At 41.4% G+C, this 19,365-nt stretch overlaps 1 protein-coding gene across 3 annotated transcripts in view; it reads left to right on the top strand.

Annotated features, from left to right (window-relative positions):
* The first annotated feature begins 3,301 nt into the window (after positions 1-3,301).
* The window catches only part of LYPD6B (LY6/PLAUR domain containing 6B), a 182,415-nt gene continuing 166,351 nt past the window's right edge, over positions 3,302-19,365 (top strand). For all 3 annotated transcript variants that reach the window (XM_050752210.1, XM_050752208.1, XM_050752209.1), the window contains exon 1: positions 3,302-3,527. The gene's annotated coding sequence lies outside the window, so the exon portion shown is untranslated. The remainder of the gene's footprint in view (positions 3,528-19,365) is intronic.

Below are 19,365 nucleotides of genomic sequence, written 5' to 3'. Positions count from 1 at the left end.
CTTCCAACTCCAAAACTCCTGTCTCGGCTATGTCTGGAATGCAGTGACTCCTAACTATTCCTGAGACCCAAATGGCTTTGCAAGTCTAACGACAGCTGTGGATGCTCTGTTTAGTAAAAATGTATACAGACACAGAATATCAAATTCAGTTGCAGGGTCTGTGGCTCTTAATTAAGAATTCCTACTCTAAGGTTAACCCTTGAAAGAGAGTGTAAGCATTCACTTGAGCCAGGCATGAAGCAGCTGCTCACTAAAGGGCAGTTATTATGCTATTTCTGTCTCTCAGCTTTTCTATGAAATTCTAGCATTATTATCTCATTGTATAGATGAGGACACTGAGGCATAGTGAGATTAGCATGCATTGTTAGTTGTGGCTGAATTTAAACTCAGTCTGATTCCAGAGCCAGTGTGAACTTAAAATCTGGGCTACCTGATAAAGTGGTTATCAGTTTTGCCTACTTGAATTCATGGCACTTTCTGCTCCTAATATTTCTGGCCACTTCCCTATACTTCCTTATACTAGTCATAATTAACTGAGCAGCTACTATGTGCCAGGAATGCTACACACATTGTCTCATTGAAAAAAGTCCTCAGAAAACGATATACAGTTTTTTTTTTTTTTTTGAGACGGAATTTCACTGTTGTTGTCCAGGCTGGAGTGCAATGGCACAATCTCGGCTCACTGCAACTTCCGTCTCCTGGGTTCAAGCGATTCTCATGCCTCAGCCTCCCGAGTAGCTGGGATTACAGGTGCCCATCACCATGCCTGGCTAGATATACATTATTAATGTACATGTTGAGTCCTAAGTAAAAACAGGAAAAATTAGGAAGGTAAATGTATCCTAAGACTCAGAAGTTTTTTGGATTGTTGTTTCTTTGGATAATTTATATTTCATTATACTATCAGAGAACTAGAGATAGAGCAGAAACTGAAGATTTTCTAGTTCAAATATCATTCTCCTAGAGACCAGTAGAGAATAGCAATAAATAGTTATTTGCAAGGATTAGTTAATTCATTCTAGAGTCTTACGAAGTCTATCAATGGTTTTGTCCCTATTTCCAGCATTTTAATGTTGATCAGATGTGGGCTGGCTCTCTTTGCACTGCTAGGCAGAGCTACTGTTCACTGAGCAGGTGCTTTGTGCTGGCACTGTGCTCGAGCACTTTACATGGATTATTTCACTTCAGATACCCCTTTTAAGGAAAAAACTTCAAGCAGAGATCTTGTCTGATTTCATGGCTGCACATTTTCCAAGTAGGAGAAATATACAATTGAGGAACACGCCCAACGCTGCTCAGCAAGCCCAGGAGGTGGGGAGGGAGAGATCACGCGCAAGCAAGCACTGGGACAGAACCTGTACCCTCCTGATGATTCTCAGGCCTGTCTGGGTGGCATCACTTGGCAGACTGGCCCAGCCAAGATCACACGCACAGCAGGAGGATCCTCAATCACAGGGGATCACATGCTCTACTGACTGAAACCAACACATAAAAAGGTCTAGGCCCATTTCACGTGAGACCCAGAGGGGCTCCTTTGCTCAGCCCTACCTGCTGGTGCAAGTGGCTGTCCCAAAGCGCAGGCCCCACCACAGCCCCACCCTGGGACACCAGACTCCCTGCCACCATAGAGGGAGTGGCAACAGGTAGGGCACACCTAGGTAGGGCATCCCATATAACCTTTTCTAGGTTGGCCTTGCCCAGTGTGACGTAGCCAGCCAGGCAACACCAGATCTGAAATACCCATCTGTGCAGAACCCACTGAAGGGGTTGGGTGTCTAGACCTTAAGAGTGTTAGGCTTGTTGTCAGTGGAGGGGTGGAGCAGCCTTCTTGGCCCTGACCTCACCTTAATAGAGATCCTCCCATTTTGGCCTCGGAGGTTTAATACATAGTCACAGAAGTGTACTGAAATAGTCATAAGAAGGAATGTTCTCCATATAACTTTAACGTTGTACAGTGCTTTCTGAGTGAAATGAATTTTTTCACGGAATGGATTTTTTTAACGAGTCTTGAAATTAACAAGTGAGTAGCAGCATGATACATTACCTCGTGTGTGTGTGTGTGTGTGTGTGTGTGTGTGTGTGTGAAGGCCATCTGTTAAATGGAACACCTAAAAATACCATTGTTTTTGTTTTTGCAGTTGTCAAGGGCCTCAATAAATGCAAGCTGGCTCAGGTGATGCTTGACCTGAGAGGTCTGGAAAGACAGATTAGAAGTCTCAGCAGAGGATCAAACCCAGACCCCGCTTCTGCAGAAGTTCTGTACCCAGGTTTCCCCACTGCAGGCATAACCAGCAGCCCCTGAAAGGCCCCAGAGCAGCCCACTGTCTTCAGAAATGCAGGCCCAGGATCAGCTCTGCTACCAGCCGTGGGATCTTGAGTCAGTGGCCCATACTTTGAGCTGTGTTTCCACAGTGCAAGCCTGGCTGGAGAGTGTTATTTCAGAGTTCTCCTGTCTGTGGCATCTTCAGAAGTTAAAGATTTGCTTGACCACTATAAGGTGCCCTGGGAGTGTAGACCTCCCACAAGCCAGCTGCCTGGCTGGCAGTGGGTGGGCAGTAAGCAGTAGAGAGAGGACAGGTGGCCTGGAAGCTGACAGCTTGCCTCTGGATTCTCCCTAGTAAACTTGGAATGACGCTGGAGCAGCTCTGGGCCGAGGGGACCAGCCTAAGGCTGGATGCAAAAGACTGGGCGCCACCTAGTCTGCTCATCAGGTATTAAGTGCCCTGAGTTTTCAAAGCTCCGGTAATTCAGTAGTGGACAAGTAAGGTTCCTGCCTCTCCTGGGGCTTCCCGTCCAGGGGTGGGGAGGACGTCACTATATGAAATTATCTTATTTATAGGTTAAGGTCATTATTTAAAGGGGGGACATTAAATAATAATGTCATTATTTAAAGTCCTACCCTGACTTGTTCATGGTTAGGCTTCCTCCAGGATGCCTTACTTGCTGACACCATCACAGAAGCCAAGATTAGGCCTTGCCACTTGAGGGGTGGGCAAGGTGGGGACGGGGTTGGATGGAATGGTCAAAAAAGGTCTTTCAGAGTTTTTCCAATCCTGAACTAACTCACCTGCACCCTTGGCCCAATCATTTTCACTCCCGAGGGTCTGCACTCTTCGTTTCTACATTCTAGGAAGAAAGGGGTTGGACCCTCCCTCTTTAAGCTGGGTGGGGTCCGAATCCCTTGCTTCTTTCACTTCCTGACCGGGGCTGGCTGGGTGGGAACAGGCTCCTCGCCGCCTCCCAAGCGCTGGCGACTACCACACGGCCGCCCGTCCGGGCCTCCCTTCAACCTCGTGGCAGAGCCCTGCGGTTTCCCCGCGGAGCCGGGCCCCAGACTGCTCCCTCGCGGGCGGGGCTCACCTGTCCCGGCCCGGCCCCCTCCGGCGCCCCAGGTGGCTCAGGGCAGGGAGGAGCCGCGCCCCGCCCCGCGCGGCCGCAGCCAACGCCGGCCCCAGGCGGGCTCGCTGGGAGCCGGTACCGGGAGCCGGGCGAGGGCGCCGAGAGGCCCGGCGGGCGCGGGCGGCGAGGTGAGCGGGGCCAGCGCAGCAGGCGGGGGCGGTGGTCGGTTCCGGACAGCTCACCCCGAGCCGGAGCGAGTGCGGGGCCGCGCAACTGCGGCGGGAGATGCGCTGCGCCCCTGCCGGGCGCGCCGGGGCAGCCAGGAGCTCGCGGGGCCGCGGCGCAGTGGCGGCGTCGGGGTCTCGTCGCTGCCTCGGGGCTAGCAGCTGCCAGCATCTGGACGGGGCGGGAGCAGAGGGCCGGGGCAAGGCTGGAGCGGTGTGGGTCTGTAATCGTCCAGAGCCTTGTGGGGCCAGAGACTTCGGCAGAGCCGAGAGGGGAGGAGAGACTGGGGGCCAAACTGCTGGAGAGAGCGCGGAGCTGGGGCTGGGGTTCAAGGCCGATCGTGGGGCCAAGAGCGAGCGAGCGAGCGAGCTCCAGTGTTTTCCTCTGCGCGCTTCACGCGGGGCCAGCGCGGGTGCCGCCGCTTCCCCTGCCCCGGCTCTTTACTTTTGTTGTTGAATAACCAACCTTACACATTGGTTAGTTACTTGGGGCTTCTCAAAAGCTGGGTCTGGAGGCTGCTCTGACTCCAGGGGGCTTGTGTTGTCAGGCTTCAGGTCTGTATGCCCTGCGGCGTTTGCGGGGAGCTGGTGGGTGGAGGGGTACTGTCCACCTCCCAAAGCCTGGGGATCAGGAGTGGGAAAGTGGGAAAAGTCTAGAATGCTATTTAAATTCCAGTAACTAGCTCTATGACCTTGAGCAAGTTACTTAACTGCTCTGAGCCTCAGTTCCCTTAAAGTAAAATAGGTATTATTAATATTATAATCATGACAACAGCCTTAGGTTATATGATGTTCATGGAGTACGTAGCATACTGCTTGATTTTTTCCCTTTGTGTCGATGTGGTGGTGTGTGTGTTGTGGGGTGGGGGCATTCTTTCCTTCCCTGACTTGTTCGTGGTTAGGCTTCCTTCAGGATGCCTTACTTGCTGACACCATCCCAGAGGTCAAGATTAGGGCTGCCAGTGCACAGGCCCTGCAGATGGAGGGGGTGTTGTCAGACTGCCCTCATCATACCCGTCGTATTTGTCAGAATTGTTTTCTTTGGGTTGGGTTTTGGTCACTTGAAAATTGCCTTATTCTATGTAGAAATTGATGGGGTCACATAAATGAAAAGGTCGAGGATTTTAGCTTAAAGCTATAGCTAGTTCCAGAGGCTCATATAAGGTTCCAGGGCTAGTTCTCTCTTGTGTATCTCTTAGCTGTTTTTCTCTCTGTGTTGACTGGTTCTTAGTATGGACTATAAATAGGACTTGCACCTTCAGGCTTATCTGCTCCTTCAGAGAGAGAGAGAGAGACAGAGAGTGAGAGAGAGAATCCCATCTTCTCTATCCATATAGCAGCCTCTCTGTCTCTCTCTCTCTCTGTTTTTTTCTTTTGAGACGGAGTCTCACTTTGTCACCCAGGCTGGAGTGCAGTGGCATGATCTCGGCTCACTGCATGCAACCTCTACCTCCCAGGTCCAAGCGATTATCCTGCCTTAGCCTCCTAAGTAGCTGGAATTATAGGCGTGGGCCACCACGCTGGGCTAATTTTTGTATTTTTAGTAGAGATGGGGTTTCACCGTGTTGGCCAGACTGGTCTCGAACTCCTGACCTCAAGTGATCTGCCCGTGTTGGCCTCCCAGAGTGCTGGGATTACAGGCATGAGCCACTGCACGGCCCCTTATAACAATCTTATTGACATACTGGACCAAAGCAGAGCCAAGCCATCTCAGCAGACAAGGAGAGGTTCCCACAACAGGAATGGGCACATGACCCACTGTGATTGATAGACTGGCCCACCTCAGCTGCAAGGGATGTCGGTAGGGGGCGCAATTCCCAATGAGAAGTCTGACAAAATAGGACATGCTCATTGTACTATCTCTGTCTTTGCTCACCAGCATCTAAAGGTAGTCTGCAGTAGAATGTAGACACCCTGGGGGCCATATTCCGTCAGTCAAGTCTTTATCTAATGCATGGAAGGCATCCTGTGTGTCCCTCCTTTCATTCATTTTTTATTCATTCATTCGACATTTAATAAATGCTCAATATATGCCAGGGCCTCTGCCAAGGGCGAAAATGCGTGCTTTTGAGAAGCTCACAGTCTAGTTGGAAAGACAGGTATGTAGATAACATCGTCGAGGACTCATCTGTCTGGGAACATAGTGAAGACTCCCCAAAGAAACTGTAGCTGAGCTTTGAATTGAAGATGAGAAGGACAGGTCTAGGAGAAAAAGTTGAGAGATTTTCTAGGCCATGTGGTAGGATTCTGGAGGGACACTTTTTGTTGTAACATTATTTAGGTTACTCTACTGTCTTGCTTAGAACATCTGAAGGTAGGTCGTTCAAAGTGGCCACAGCTCTTGGGTGGCTTCTAGAAAATTATCTTGGTTTTCCAGGGTGACTAGAGCTCCATCATGCCTTCACATGACAACATCCAAAGCAGAAACAAGAAGGTCAGGGATTGCTGCTTAGTCTTTCCATAGATAACAAAGAACAAAACTTCCCCAAAGTACCCTGTGTCACTGGCCAAACTGGTCTCATGCTTACCCTGAAACCAGTCATTGGCAAAGGAGAAGAGGGGCCTATGATTGCTTTGCCCAAGCTATTTTCTGGAGCTGTAGGAGGGGCTCACCTACTCTGAGCATCCATGCCCCATGTCTGAACACAATCAGAATTCTGTTAGCAAGGAGGACAGTGAGACTGCCTGTTGGGCTGTTTATGTGGGCAACCAACTGTGTCTCTCAGAGGCGGGGACAGGTGATGCAAGGTCTGGCATAGATGGGTAATCAGAAGTCCAATACCATGGGATACGCCTAGGGTGTGGCTGAGGGGAGGAAAGGAGCTGAGGTTGGAAAAGTAAGTAAAGACAGGACTACCCTGTATTAGATTCTGTGGATGTTACTAAGAAGCATAGTAAATCTTGGTCCTATTCCTCTACGAGCTTACACTTGAAACCTGGAAAAGCTTTTCTGTGTTTTCCATACTCCCAATAGTAATAGCAACAGTGGCTCACTTTATGGTGGTAATTCTCAAGGGGTGGATTGGGGTGGAGGAGTTTCAGAGGAGTTTCAAACTCTTTGTAGTTTGAAAAGCCTCACAGATGATTTTTCTGGGCTACCCACTGCCTACCTTCCCTGGTAACTCCCCATCCCTCTGTTGAGAACACTTACTTGCTCTAAATCATGTCTTTGTTTCAGTGTTGCTGTCTTCAAACTAACAGGCTGGGACTTGGTGAAGATGCAATTACTGGTAGATCCTGGACTAGAAAACAATTCTCCTGATGCTAAGTCCAATGAGTGATAGCTTTGATAGTTGCATTTAGTAGGAAACCAGCCTCTACCATGAACTGCTTTGAAATCATTTATCCTATTTTCATCTGAAACATGAAGTGGGTGCTGCACTTTGTTTCTGTTTTATACGGTAGACATTGGTGGACATTGGTGCTGGACTTTTGGAATTAGATTGGGCAACCAGGGATGCCGCTTTTCATCCTCAATATCTAGTTAGCAAAGAAATTGGCAAAAAGACATGGTCAGTAATCCTGGAAGAAAGCAGAAGTGGAGGGCAGCATATTTTCCTATTTTCAGCAACAATACTGCCATGGGCTGGCCAGGATCACTGGAAGAATGTGAGGGAATGAGGTAGAGAGAAATGCCTTGGGCAGTCATTCATTTCACAAATATTTATTGAGCATCTACTGTGTGCCAGACACTGTTCTAGGTGCTGGGGATTGGCGCTTACAGTCTACTGGAAGGAGACATTTATTTATGTTTTGTCTAATAAGTCAGGCAGTGAGAAGTACTGTAATAAAAAATAAAATAGATCCAGACAAGAGTGCAGTCATTAGAAACAAACTGGATATAGTGCTGGAAATCATGGCTTATTCTCTCTTGTTTCCAGCAGAGCAGTATGGTCTAAGCAGGTAGGGTTTTGGGCAAAAAGGACAGGTGTTCACTTGGAAAAAGAGAGTTACATATTAAATAACTCAATTTTATAGGATTTCTTTCATGCAGAATTTCTTTGGTTGTTTGTTACACCTCACAATGTTCCTAAATATGATTTATAATGACTTTCAAAAACATGGTACCAGGTCATGAGAAATAAATGAAGAAATATGAGCAAAGGGAAAATAAGGGTCATTTCTTTCATCATTATGTTCCAGAATTGTTTAGTTTTGGTAGCAGGGAAAGGAGAAAATATAGTGATTACAAATGTGGTGATTCATGCTAAGGGTTCGTTATTTATTTATTTTTATTATTTATTTATTTATTTATTTATTTTGAGACAGAGTCTCACTCTGTCACCCAGGCTGGAGTGCAGTGGCACGATCTTGGCTCACTGGGAGCTCCACGTCCCGGGTTCACGCCATTCTGCCTCAGCCTCCAAAGTAGGTGGGATTACAGGTGCCCGCCACCACGCCCAGCTAATTTTTTGTATTTTTGGTAGAGACGGGGTTTCACCGTATTAACTAGGATATTCTCGATGTCCTGATCTCATGATCCGCCCGCCTAGGCCTCCTCCAGGGGATTTTGAATTTATCTTCTGAATTCAAAGAAAACTAACTTTTTTTTGGGTCAGTATAAAGTACACCAAAAGTTAACAGATCAAAAATCCAATTCCAAAGTTAAATAATGTGCTACAGATACAAATTGATGAGAGGTTATGTTTGGACCCAGTACTGCCTGGAAAAAACAGAAATGCAAATAAAATTTTAAAGTGTTGAAGTGTTATGTAGAGGTAATTTTAACTACCTGTTTTTATTGAGTTTTCTTGTTGTTCAGTATAATAATCTGGGTATAAGTCTTGTGTCACAAATGTAGTTTGTAGATTACTTCTCCCAACAACTGCCTTGTCATTTTTATTCCCTTAACGGTGTCTTCTGGGTTAATTTTGATAAACCAATTTATCAATTTTTTAATGCATCCAACTTTTGTTGTTGAATTGAGGAATTCTCTGACCAGAAAGTCTTGAACATTTCTATTTTCTTCTAGAAGTTTCATGTTTTATGTTTCAGTTTTATGTTTAACACTTAAGTCTATGATCCATTTTGCTTTAATTTTTGTATAAGGGATAAAGTATGAGTCAAAAGTCTTTTCTTTTTGGTATGTGGAAGTCCAAATGTTCCAGCACCATTTGTTGAAATGACTGTCTTTTCTTCCCTTGAATTGTCTTAGAACTTTTGTCACTAATCAATTAGCTAAAATGTAAGGGTTTTATTACTAGACTCTCAATTCAGTTCCATTGATCTGTGTGCTCACTTCATGCCAACACTATAGTATCTTGATTACTGTGGCTTTAAAATACATTTTGGAAGCACATAATGTAAGCCCTCCAACTTTACTCCTTTCCAAAATTGCTATGACTCTTTTAGTTCTTTTGCCTTTCCATATGAATTCTAGAATTAATTTGTCAATATCTACAAAAAATTCTGGATTTTGAATGGAATTGCATTGAATCGACTGATTAATTTAGGAAGAATTGACATCTTTACATTATTGAGTCCTCTAGTTCATGAGCAGGATATAACCATCCATTTATTTAAGTCTTTGATTTCTTCCATCAGCACTCTGTAGTTTTCAGGATATAGATCTTGCACATATTTTGTTAGATTTATACTTAAGTATCTCATTTTGGGGATTGCTGTTGTTGCTGGTGTATCGAAATACAATTGATTTTTGTATGTTCGTATTGTATTCTGTGGCCTTGCTAAAGTTACTCATCTGTTCTTAGATTCTTTGGAATTTTCTACATAGACAATCGTATTATCTGTGAATAGAGACAGTTTTATTTTTTCCTTTCTAACCTAAATGACTTGTCTTTCTTTCCTCCCTCTCTCCTTCCCTTCCTCCAACTTATTACACTGGCTAAGAATTGCAGTACAATGTTGCATGGCAGTGATAAGAGAGAACATCCTTGCTTTGTTTCTTATGGAGCAGTCAGCAATAAATCTTTCACTGTTAAGTATGATGTTAGTTGAGTTTCTTGTAGATACAATATGATGTTAAGGAATTTCCCTTGTATTCCTAGTTTATTGACAGTGGTTTTTTTTTTTTTTTTTAAATTATACTTTAAGTTCTAGGGTACATGTGCACAACGTGCAGGTTTGTTACATATTTATACATGTGCCATGTTGGTGTGCTGCACCCATTAACTCATCATTTACATTAGGTCTATCTCCTATTGCTATCCCTCCCCCCCTCCCCTAGTGACAGTGTTTTTTTAAATTATGAGTGGATTTTGAATTTTATTGAATTCTTTTTTTACCATCAACTGACAGAATCATATGACTTTTCTTAATATTTAATATGGTGAATTGCACTGATTGATTTTCAAATGTTGAACCAGTCATACATTCTCTGGATAAATTCCACTTGATTGTAATGTATTTTTGGAGGGGATTATGTAGGACTGGTATTATTTATTCCTTCAGTGTTGTGTAGAATTCTCTAGTGAAACCATTTGGTCCTAGAGTTTTCTTTGTTGGAAGGTTTTTAGCACAAATTTAATTTTATAAATAGATATAGGACTATTCAGGTTATCTATTTCTTCTTGATAAGTTTTGTTAGTTTGTATCTTTCAAAGATTCAGTCCACTTCACCTAAGTTGTCAAATTCATTGATATAGAATTTTTTGTGGTGTTCTTTTATTAGCCATTTATGTCTGAATGGTCAGTAATAATACTCCCTCTTTTATTCTAGACATTATTAATTTATGTCTTCAGTCTTTTTCTTGCTCAGTCTGTCTAGAGGCTTATCAATTTTGTTGATCTCTTCAAAGATCCAGATTTTGGTTTAATTTTGTTTATTGTTTTTCTGTTTTCAATTTCATTGATTTCTGCTCTTATTTTATTATTGCTTTCCTTCTCTTTGCTTGGGTTTAATGTACTCTTCTATTTTTTAAGGGATAAGCTTATATTACTGATTTTTGTTTTAATAGAAGTATTTAATGCTATACATTTCCCTCTAATGCTTTAGCTGCATTATACAATTTTGAAATGTATATTTTAATTTTCATTTAGTTTACATATTTTAAACTAAATAAACTAAATAAATGAAATGAAACTAAATAAATAAAATAAATTTTAAACTAATTATTTTAAATAGTTTAACTATTTTAACGTTTCTTTTGAGACTACTTATTGACCCATATGTTATTTTAAAGTATATCATTTAATTTTAAGAGATTTGGGGGTTTTCTAGAAGTTTTTCTGTTAGTTTAAGTCTTTTATTATCCTAGAATATGACTTGCATGATTTCTGTTCTTTTAAATTTGTTCATGTTTGTTTTATGACCCAGAATGTGGTTTATCTTGGTGAGTTTCAATGCACACTTGAAAATATGTGTATTCTGCTATTGATGGGTGGGAAGTTGCAGAAATATCAATTAGGTCAAGTTGCTTGATAGGGTTGTTCAGGTCTTCTGTGTTCTTATTAATTTTCTACTTGTTTTCTCTATAACCAAGATAGGAATGTTAGTGTTTCCAGTTACAATTGTGGATGTTTCTATTTTTCTTTTTAGTCATATCACTTCTTACTTCATGTATTTTGACTCTTTGTTATTAAGTGCATGCACATTCAGGGTTGTGATGTCCTCTTGGAGAACATCTTGATCCCTTTCTTATTATGTAATATCCCACTGTATTTCTGTTAATATTCCTTGTTCTGGAGTCTACTTTGGCTGTTAATAATATAGATACTCCAGCTTTTTTTGATTAATGTTTGCATTGTGTATCTTTTTCTGTTCTTTTACTTTTAACTTATATTTAGGTTATAAAATAACCTGTATACTTAAGGTGGCTTTCTTGTGGCAACATATACTTGAGTCTTACTTTTTCAACTAATCTGACAGTATCTGTCCATTAACTGGTATGTTAGACCATTCACACTTAACTGTGCTATTGATATGGCTTAATTATAATTGACCATCTTGCTAGTTGTTTTCTATTTGTTCTATCTATTCTTTTTTTTCTTGTTTCTTGAGTTTTGTTGTTGTTGTTTTTTGTTTGTTTGTTTGTTTGTTTTGAGACAGGGTCCCACTCTGTCACCCAGGCCAGAGTGCAGTGGCGCAATCTTGGCTTACTGTAGCCTCGACTTCCTGGTCTTGAGCATTTTTTTATATTTTCCTTATCTCCACTATGAACTTCTTATCTATGCCTCTTTAAATTTTTTTAGTGATTGCTCTAGAGTTAATAATATGTATCTTTAATTAATCAGAGTCTACTTTCAAGTAATATTATACTGTTTCATTTGTAGTCTTATAGCAGTATATTCACAGTTCTCTTTTATTTTTTGTGCTATTGTTATTATCATTTTTTATATCAGCTATAAATAAAAGATTTTTTGCTTTAGACCAAGGGTCAACAAACTTTTTCTGTAAAAAAGCCAGAAAGTAAGTATTTTAGGATTTGAGGCCATAGATGGTCTCTGTTGCATAAACTTTTATTCTTAAACAATTCTTTAAAAATATATTTCAAAAAACATTCTTAGCTCATTGGTTATGCTAAAATAGACCAAGGGCTAGGTTTGGCTTGTAGGTTATAGTTTGTTTACTCCTGCTTTAGATATTCAATTATCTTTCATAGCAATTAAAATTAAGAGAAAAAAGAATTTTGATTTTCATTTATATAATTTCCATCATTCATTTCTTTGTGTAGATCCGAGTTTCGGTCTGGCAACATAGTCCTTTTGCCCGGATAACTTAATTTAACATTTATTGTAGTGTCAGTCTCCGGGCAATGAATTCTAAGTTTTTGTTTGTCTTTGATGTTTATTTTTCCTGCATTTTTGGGAGGTATTTCACTGGGTATAAAATTCTGGGTTGACAATTTTTATACTTGATCTTAGCTAAAAGGCTGAGAAGCAATGGTTTGACATTTAAAAAAAAATTTCAGGACTTTAAAAATGTTGCTTCATTCTCTTCTTGTACGCCTCTGACAAGAAGTCTTCTGTAATTCCTATCTTTCTTCCTTTTTATTGATGTTTCATTTTTCTTTTGCTGCTTTTAAGATTTTATTTTCGTCTTTGGTTTTCAGGTCTTTGAATATGATATGCCTAGAAGTGTGTGTGGGTGTGTGTGTGTGTGTGTGTGTGTGTGTACACATGTATGCATGCATGCACACTCTTGATATTTATCATACCTGATGTTCTTGAGCTCCTTGGATCTGTGATTTGGTATCTGTTATTAATTTTGGAAAATTCTCAGCAATTATTTTTTCAAATATTCTGCCTATTTTCTTTCTTTTCTCCTGAAATTTCAGTTACACCTAGGTTTGAATTTATGATACTGTCCCACAGCTCTTGGGCACTCCATTATTTTTTGCTTGTTTTATTCATGTTTTTTTCTCTTTTTATTTTAGTTTGGGTAATTTCTACTGATCTATTTTCAAGTTCAATGATTTTTTTCCTTTGCTGTATCAAGTCCACTGAAGAATGCCTATTGAAAGCATTCTTTATTTGTTACTGTGTTTAGCCTTTCAAATATTCCATTTGATTCTTTCCTGCAGTTTTTCTCTCTGATACGTTTTCCATTTAATCTTTCAGGTTGTCTACCCTTTCCACTAAGGACTTTTATAATTAATTTGTTTATTTAAAATTCTTCGTCTGATAGCTTCAGTATCTAGGTCTGGTTCTATTCATTGCAGTGTCTCTTCACAGTATGATCTTTTCTTGCTTTTCTCATGCCCTATAATTTTTTTTTTGTTGATAACTAGACATCTTATATAGGACATTAGATATGGAGATAGGATTTATGCATGAGAATGGGCATGCCATTCTCTTTTTACTAGGCCTTTAGTGTGAAGATTGATCAATCTAGTCAGAAGATGAACTGGGTTTGAGGGTTCACATTTCTCTGGTTATTCTCAGTGTACCCCCAGACTTCAAATTCCTCTAGTGATACCTTGTGTTTAGGATTGGAGCTGGCTTGCCAAAGGCCTTTGCCATTCCCATTTTTTGGTCTTCCTGTGGTATTGGGCCCCAGAGTGGTCTGTCTCCATGCTCTTTCAGCTCTCTCAGTGGTAGTCCATTGTTATTTGTGACCTGATGCTTGTTAGTCAGTGTCCAGGTACATGCCTCAAGTGCTCATGTCTTGTCTCTTCCTGCAAATGCCTCTCTAGATTTTGGGCTAATTTGTTCTCCTTTGCCTGAGTTTTCTCATGGATTTGAGAAGATTATGATCTTGTGCTTTACCTGGCTTTTTATTTTTTGCAAGCATGGTAATAATGTTCTTTTCAGTTCTCTACATCCTGAACAAAAATCAAAAGCCCTGATTTCATGTTTTCAAACTCTTTCTTTTGGTGATCTTGTAAATACTGGTGTTGTTTCCCTTCCCCTTATGCTTTATCAAATATAATTTACACATTTGGTACATATAAATCAATGGTTGTCCACCCTTACTTGGGAAGCTTGAAAAGGAAACACAAATTTTGGGCCCCAGTGTTTCAATTGATATATGTCAGGATTAGGTATGGATATTATTTATAAGCTCCCCAGGTGAGTCTGATGTTCATCTGCATTGAAAACTCCAGGTCTAAGTATCACTTTCAATCTTGCCTTTCACAGAGGTGCTATTCCAATATAAATGGCCAAATGAAATCTCAGCCTGTATACGTCCACCCTGTAGAATCAGTTCTCTCCTAATTGTGCCTTCAGTGGTACACAGTGCCTGTGATCTAAGCTGATAGTCTCACAGAATGGGGAGAAAACTTAAGAGTTCTCCTCATTTAACTTTCAATGACTCTCTCATCATTGAAATGTACCCGTCTTTAATCTGTTTATGTAACTCACTACCTTGCAAACTGTTTTGAAAGAAATTAGTTTGCATGACTCAGTATATGAGCATGCGTGCATGCATGTGCATACATACACATACATGCTCTCATACACGCGACAAGCACTTTATGAAACAGTAGTTACTCTTACAATAAGTCTTTTACCTCTAAATTGATTACATGATCGCCCATGTGTTGCTTCTTACAGTATGAAAAACGCTTGCTCAGTCCATCTTCCAGTGGACAAGCTTTTGAAGGTTTCAAAACAGGTTCCTTAGTACCTGAGAGTGTTCTTGTGTCTGGTGTAAAGCTGATTTCTCCAGCAGTGTTTCCAGCTTCTTCACTACCCTGGCCAGTTTTACGCACTAGATACTAGAGCCGGTGCTAGGTGACATGCCCAGGATTTCAGAGCTTATGGCTTGTCTGGGGACACATGACATGCAAAGTGAGTGTCAAAAAGTTAGTTATGTTGTGGGTAAGTGCTCTTAGAGGTCACAGATGAAAGAAAGATTAGACATGTGGTCAGGAAAGACTTGACTGGGGCCTTGAAGGTAAGCATCAGATATGTATGGAGTGGAAGGTATTTGGGGATGGGGAAGATTCAGAGGGAGGAAAGAGCTATGTTAGCAGTCTCCCAACACCTTGGCTGTCTCGAGTGACGTGGATTCACAGTAACTAAGAGAAACTATAGGTTAGATACTAAGGGGAAATCTAATTTGAATTGTTTCTATAGCAGAGGATAGACAAAGTCCACAGAAGGTACTAGACTCAACTCCCCACATTCCCCTTGCCCCCCAAATCAGAGTCTTCAGGGGCTGTGACTCTGACAAATGTAGTTTGTGTGTTGCTCTGGATTCTGTTTCTTGTCATGGTGAGGTTCAGCTTGCAAGGGGTCAGTTCAAGGCTGGTAGATTTAAGACCTGCCTTTTTGTGACTTCCATAAAGTTTTGGAGCAATCACCCATAGTTACTGACCTAGTTTTGTCCACCTTCTCTTCTCGGGGGCCCTTAACCAGCTCTATTACTAAGAAATGTAGTTCTCAAAGTATGCTACACCTACTGCTCTTCATGATCCATTTCACCCTGGAGACAGTCTTCTGAGCGTTCTTGCTCATTGTGAAACCTTGTCACCATCAAAATATTGCACAGAAGCCAGATATTACATCATTGGTGTCGTGTTGAAAACATCTCCTGCATTTTGGGACTATTTCACTAGGGTAAAAAACAGAGAATGAAGTACATTACCAAAAACTAGGCACAGTGTGTTTTATTTGTCTTTTAGTAAGGTGTGGGAACCACAGTTTTTAGGCAACTACAGGAAAGTTAGAACAAAGATGAGGGCCACAAGTAACCCCCTGCTGTGCCAGCATCATAGAGGTGGCATTAGTGTTACTGAGAAGTGTGCGTTATACATTTCTCCTAGAATTTGGTGCCGGGATGGTAGTTTGTCTCCTGGGAAGAGCCAGTAGATCAAACAGGGGACGCCTCTGTTTTATATTTCTCTTTTTGTCTTGGCACCCAGGAAGTCCAGAGCTAGTTGTAGTGATAATTCTATTTCAAGTTATAAGTTCAAATATTTCCTGTCTTAATATTATTTCACCTTTTTAAAAACAGTAACTTTTTTCTTATTACAAAGATGATATATATTCATTATAAAAGATGTCTAAAATAACATGTTCCCACCCCATCCAGATATTTTCCTACCACATAGAAATAGTCACTGTTTATATTTTAATCTTAACCATTCTAATTTATTCTAAATGTATATGTATATATGTATACATATACATATAACAAAAATGAAATACCTTTCACATTACAACTCATGTTTAAAACATAACATTTATCAACATTTTCTATGTCATTAAATATCCCTGAACAACCTTTTCTTTTTGAGACGGAGTCTCGCTCTGTTGCTCAGGCTGGAGTGCAGTGGCGTGACCTCTGCTCATTGCAAGCTCCACCTCCTGGGTTCATGCCATTCTCCTGCCTCAGCCTCCCGAGTAGCTGGGACTACAGGCGCCCGCCACCATGCCCGGCTAATTTTTTCTATCTTTTAGTAGAGATGGAATTTCACCGTGTTAGCCAGTGTGGTCTCGATCTCCTGACCTCGTGATCCACCTGCCTCAGCCTCCCAAAGTGCTGGGGTTACAGGCGTAAGCCACTGCGCCCGGCCAACAACATTATTATTATTTTTTTTTTTGAGACGGAGTCTGGCTCTGTCGCCCAGGCTGGAGTGCAGTAGCCGGATCTCAGCTCACTGCAAGCTCCGCCTCCCGGGTTTACGCCATTCTCCTGCCTCAGCCTCCCGAGTAGCTGGGACTACAGGCGCCCGCCACCTCGCCCGGCTAGTTTTTTGTATTTTTAGTAGAGACGGGGTTTCACCGTGTTAGCCAGGATGGTCTCGATCCGCTGACCTCGTGGTTCGCCCGTCTCGGCCTCCCAAAGTGCTGGGATTACAGGCTTGAGCCACCGCGCCCGGCCCAACAACATTATTTTTAATGTATTTTATATTTAATCATGAAAGTATATCTGTTGCTATACTTTCAGCTAGAATTCAGCTTTTTGCTGTTACAAACAGCTGTCATATACATTCTCGTAGCTGAATCTCTGAGCACACCCATGATTATTTTAATAGAACAAGTTTCTAGAAATGACATAATTGAGTAAAGGGCTATATATTATTATTATTATTTATTTTTGAGATGGAGTCTCACTCTGTTGCCCAGGCTGAAGTGCAGTGGTGCAATCTTGGCTCACTACAACCTCCTCCTTCTGGGTTTAAGCAATTCTCCTGCCTCAGCCTCCTGTGTAGCTGGGATTTCAGGCAAGTGCCACCATGCCCTGCTAATTTTTGTATTATTAGTAGAGACAGGGTTTCACCATGTTGGCCAGGCTGGTCTGGAACTTCTGACCTCAAGTAATCTGCCCGCCTAATCCCAGCACTTTGGGCTATATTATTTTTAAGGCTTTGGATATATATTTCCCATGTTGTCCTCCAGAAAGCATGAACTAATTTATTTTATCACCTGGGAGTTTGAGAGTGCCTCTTTTCCTAAGCCTCATACAATACTGGGATTATTATTATTATTTTGAGATGGAGTCTTGCTCTGTCGCCAGGCTGGAGTACAGTGGCGCAATCTCGGCTCACTGCAACCTCAGCCTCCCGGGTTCAAGTGATTCTTCTGCCTCAGCCTCCCGAGTAGCTGGAATTACAGGCACACCTCACCACTCCCAGCTAGTTTTTGTAGAGATAGGGTTTCACTTTTTGGCCAGGATGGTCTCGACCTCCTGACCTCGTGATCTGTCCGCCTCAGCCTCCCAAAGTGCTGGGATTACAGGTGTGAACCATGCGCCCGTCCAGGATCATTATTTTCTAATTCTATGTTAGGAGTCAGGACTTCTGGCTTATGGCCAAATGAGGAGGTCGGCAAGTTCTCTCTCCCAGAAAGCTACTATAAATCCGGACAAAATGAACAGAAGCAGCCATTTTATCACTCTGGTAATCTATCAAAGACGTGCAACAATCTGAGAAGATATTTATTTGTGGAAAATTGCTGAACTTCAAGTAAGGACAGTGGGAGTCTGTGGTCTTGTCTGGGGCTGCTCCCCGTACCCCACCACCCACAGCTCGGTGGGTGCAGAGGTGTTGCCTGGGCAAAGGAGATGATGAACACCAACCCTACTGCTGTCCAGATGGAAGGGACTTGCTCAATTTGCAGCACATCAAGTGGGTGACTATCCTGTGAGTGTTTTTTGAGTCCCCTTCTTCCCTGTTTTAGTTTACCTTGACTCTTTAAGAAAATAAAAGAACAGTGCTATTTTATTCTAAACATTTATGTTTATTAAAGAAAAAGGGGAAAATAAACATAAAGAGAAGAAAATGAAAAGCCCCCATAAGCCCATTTGGTGTTCATTCTTCTCTATTGGCTTGTTTCAGTGGAGGCTTCTGCCATGATGGAAATGCTGTCTGCCACCCAATACGGTAGCCACTGTTCTTGGGTGGTTATTGAGCACTTGACATGTGGAAAGTGCAACTGAGGAGTTGAATTTTTTAATTCTGATGAATTCTAATTAATTTATATTTAAATATTCACACGTGGCTACCAGCTATGGTGTTGGACAGAATAGTTTTATGATTTCTATAATATGGGGGTATGATAGATATCTTTCATTCATACATACATACATATGGAGGTAAGATAAGTACATGTTAAAAACAAACAAAAATAGGATCATACTGCACATTGTGTTTTTATACTCCCTTGTCTTACTAACAGTATATCATAAACATAATTTTAATGGCTGAATTATATTCTGTTGAAAGAATGTACCATAAATAACAAAGTCTTAATTGTACCTTTAGTATATTTCCAGTGTTTTGATACTATAAACAACATTGCAGAGAACGTGTTTATAGCTAAAGTTGTAACATTCCTAATTATTTACGGAGGTTAAATTCTTAAATTTGAACTATTGGGTCAAATATAATCCCATTTTCAAACCTCTCGTCCAAGAAGTTCTATCAGTGAACATTTTCACCAGTAGTATTTGAAAATATCTCACTATTATTATTTAATTGAGATATAATACATATACCATAAAATTTACCTCTTTAAAGTATATGATTCAGTGGTTTCTGATATATTTAAAAAGTTGTGCAACCATCATCACTATCTAATTCCAGGAGGGTTTTATCACTCCAAAAAGAAATCTCATACCCATTAACAATTGCTTCCTGTTCCCACCTCCCTCCATTCCCTGGCGACCATTAACCCACTTTCTGTCTCCGTGGATTTGCCTTTGCCTACTCTGGACATTGCATATAAATAGAATCCTATAATATGTGGTCTCTTGTGTCTGGTTTCTTTCACTTGGCGTATGTTTTTGAGGTTTGAGGTTCATAATGGTTTGAAGGTTATAACATAAGCCAATACTTCATTCCTTTTGATGGCTGAATAATATTCCGTTGTACGAATACACCACATTTTGTTTATCCATTCATCAGTTGATGGACGTTTGGGTTGTTTTCACTTTTGACTATTACAAATAATG

Source organism: Macaca thibetana, chromosome 12 (genome assembly GCF_024542745.1).
Source record: "Macaca thibetana thibetana isolate TM-01 chromosome 12, ASM2454274v1, whole genome shotgun sequence".
NCBI lineage: Eukaryota > Metazoa > Chordata > Mammalia > Primates > Cercopithecidae > Macaca > Macaca thibetana.
This window is presented reverse-complemented; position numbering and strand designations above follow the sequence as displayed.